Consider the following 3,583-nt stretch of genomic DNA (forward strand, 5'->3'; position numbering starts at 1 on the left):
CCCCAAACCTAAAATAAATCTTCTAAAAATTCCTGACAAACATTACCTAGGATGAACGAACATATTCATGAGCCAAAGTGAGCCCATAAGATGCCAATTTCTAATGTTTTCTCTAAGCCACTAGTTCCCAGATGCAGAATGATTTTTGCTCTCCTGGTGGACATTTGGCAATGCTGTAAGAGAAGTTGGATTACCACAACTGGCGACAATCACTTTTGTTACAATTAGGGAAGGGATGTACTTACTTCGGCAGCACATATACTAAACTGACACAGTAGAGAGAAGGTTAGAATGGTCCCTGCGCAGGGATGACACGCAAACCCGTGAAGCATTCCATATCTTTATAGCATGACTTCAAAAGAAGTAATATATGCATTATTGGCCTACCAGAGGAAGAAAGAGAGGAAGGGGAAAAAGCATTCTACAGGGCATGGTAGCTGAGAACTTCCCTACTCTAAACAACATGAAGGACATAAAAGTTCAGGAAGCACAGAGAGTCCCACATAGAATTAACCCAGACCTAAAGACACTTTGACACATGATATTTAGAGTAGAAAGGAATAAGGATAAAGAAAGGATCCTGAAGGCTGCAAGAAAAAGACAGTCACTTACAGGGGAAAACTCATAAGATTAGCAGCAGATTTCTCCACACAAACTCTGAAGGCCAGAAGAGAATAGTAATATATGTGTGTGTGTGTGTGTGTGTGTGTGTGTGTGTGTGTGTGTGTGTATTATGTATATGTATATGTATATGTATATGTATATGTATATGTATATGTATATGTATATGTATATGTATATGTATATGTATATGTATATGTATATGTATTAAGCGCTCAATGAAAAAGACTTTCAACATTTAGGGGAGGGGTGCTGCTAAGTATCCTAGATGCATAGAACAGCTCCCTCCTTGAGACTTGTCTAGTTGCTAGTGTGGAATAGTGTCCAAAGTGAGAAATCCTACTCTATACCACAGGTCTTTTGAGTCTGTGGGTGAGAAGCTCTGTAGCTTGGCTTTCTGCCTCTGTGACTTTGGAAATGCCCTTGTTCTAGTTGGTAAAAAGAAGATACATGGACTAATTGATGCTCAAGAGACTTTCCAGCCCAAGGGCTGAGGTCACATTAGCCATCAATACTGGCAGTGGCCTGGCACCCCAGCTCTCTTGCAGAAACATTGATTGGAATCAATAGCTACTGCAGTTGACAACACACACCAGGGATCATTGCCAATCTGGGATACCATTTGCCCTTTAGTGTCTGGTCCGTTCAGATCTTCCTCCAGATGCTAGAATACATCTGAAACTGGTTTCAGAAGGCCATTAAATCATTCTGGGAAATTTTGTTTTAGAGACTGTCTCTATTTGTGGGGAGGAGGAGATAGGGGAAATCAAAGAATGAACTTTACTTTAACCTTCCAGTGTTTTCCCAAATAGAGATGGTTTTCTCAGATGTTGATTTTGAGTTCTAACTTTGCTTGAGCCTCTTTATCTTTTGGTCATCTGGAATAAAGTAAGTGTGTGTGCGTGTGTGTGTGTGTGTGTGTTGCAGTATTCAGAATTTTGTTCCATCACACACAATGAAACTGAGGTAGGATACAGGATGAGATTCATGGATGAGGTGGTGATACGTTGACCTGGATAAACATTGAGGGGCAAAAGGGCAAAGAATAAATGAAAATGATGAAGATGGAGCTGCTGGTACTTGTGTCCTGTTTGTGTCAACACATCTCAGCTCCATGAAGCATGTGTCAGTCCTACTCACTTGAGCTTGTGCAGTATCCTTTCTCTTTTCTGTCCCAACATCTTGCAGGGATTTATGGGAAACTCTAGGCTTTCTGTGACTCTGGTGGCAGAGGAAGGGATGATGTTGAGGGAATCCTAGGCTCTAACCTTGTTTCTGCCCTCAGTTCCCAGAGGAGATTTTGACATTTAGTGATTCTAAATTTCATGTGGAACCTGGAGATCCAGGTGTTTGCAGCATTGGCTTTAACAGTAGCAGGCAGATCATAAGATGTGTTCTATATATTTTTTTTATTTTTATTTATTGGATAGAAACAGCCAGAAATCGAGAGGGAAGGAGGAGATAGAGAGACACCTGAAGCCCTGCTTCACCACTCGCAAAGTTTTTCCCCTGAAGGTGGGGGCCAGGGGCTTGAACCTGGGTCCTTTCGCACTGTAACTTGTCACTCAACCAGGTGCGCCACCACCCGGCCCCTGTAAGGTGTATTCTATTGTAACTTGACCAGGCAAAACCTTGTATTGACTGAACAGTGCCATAAGCAGCTGAGCCCCTACTAGGGGGTCTGGAGCCCAGAAGAACTACACTAAACATGTTCCATCTGTCTTTTCTCTGGTCAGCAATTGCTGTGCCCTTCATATTTTTAATTGGAACCTTTCTCTGCCTGTACAGTAGGAATGTGAATGAATGTAGGTAATTCCTGATGGTCCCTAACACACTTGAAATGCAGCATGGAAAAATTCACTTTCTTTTTTATTGATCTTTTGATGGGAAGATTGATCTTTTAAATCAGAGTAGCACTGGTTTATATCACTGTGTATGTTTCAGAAAACCAGCTTTTTCACTTCTGTTAAAAAAAGTAAGCTGTCGGGAGTTGGGCGGTAGCGCAGCTGGTTAAGCGCGCGTGGTGCAAAGCCCAATGACCGGCATAAGGATCCCAATTCGAGTCCCTGGCTCCCCACCTACAGGGGAGTCACTTCACAGGCGGTGAAGCAGATCTGCAGGTGTATATCTTTTTCTCCGCCTTCTATCTTCCCCTCCTCTCTCCATTTCTCTCTGTCCTAGCCAACAACAATGACATCAATAACAACAACAATAAAACAAGGGCAACAAAAGGGAATAAATAAACAAATAAATAAATAAGCTGTCACATTCATGCCCACCACCAACATGCTGAATCACTCTACCACTGTCTTGTCAGTACCCCCATCCTTCACACTCCACAAGCCTCTCTCACAGGAATATCTGTTCTATAGACTGAATCCAAAGGTTGATTTTTGTCTGCTTCCTTGCCTTGTTTCTTTATACCTCACATAGGAGTAAGATCATACAGTATTTGCCTTTCTCCTTCTGAGCTATTTCAGTCTTGATTATACCCTCTGACTCCTTCCAAAAGGCAAACTTTCTTTTTACTGCTGTGTAGTGCTGTTTGTTTGTTTGTTTGTTTGTTTTTAAATAAAAACTTTTCAGGGGCCGGGTGGTAGCACAGCAAGTTAAGCACACATGGTGTAAAGTGCAAGGACCCATGCAGGGATCCCAGTTTGAGCCCCTGGATCCCCACCTGCATGGGGTTGCTTCACAGGCAGTGAGGCAGGTCTATAGGTGTCTATCTTTCTCTCCCCATCTCTGTCTTCCCCTCCTTTCTCTATTTCTCTCTGTCGTATCCAGCAACAACAACAATAATAGAAAAGCAATAAAAGTGATAAACAAGGGCAACAAAAAAGAAGAAAATATAGAAAAAAAACTTCTTTTTAAAAAAATTTGAAATTTATTCATTATTTGATAAAGACAGACAGAAATTGAGAGGGGGGAGAGAGAGAGAGACAGAGACAGACAGACAGAAAAA

General features: G+C 41.8%; 1 non-coding gene across 1 annotated transcript; it reads left to right on the forward strand.

Moving 5' to 3' along the window:
- Positions 1-237: 237 nt before the first annotated feature.
- On the forward strand, positions 238-343 carry LOC132537289 (U6 spliceosomal RNA). Its single transcript, XR_009548748.1, has one exon. It is a non-coding gene; the product is annotated as a U6 spliceosomal RNA (small nuclear RNA).
- Positions 344-3,583: the final 3,240 nt, after the last annotated feature.

This window comes from Erinaceus europaeus, chromosome 2 (assembly GCF_950295315.1).
Source record: "Erinaceus europaeus chromosome 2, mEriEur2.1, whole genome shotgun sequence".
Taxonomy (NCBI): Eukaryota; Metazoa; Chordata; class Mammalia; order Eulipotyphla; family Erinaceidae; genus Erinaceus; species Erinaceus europaeus.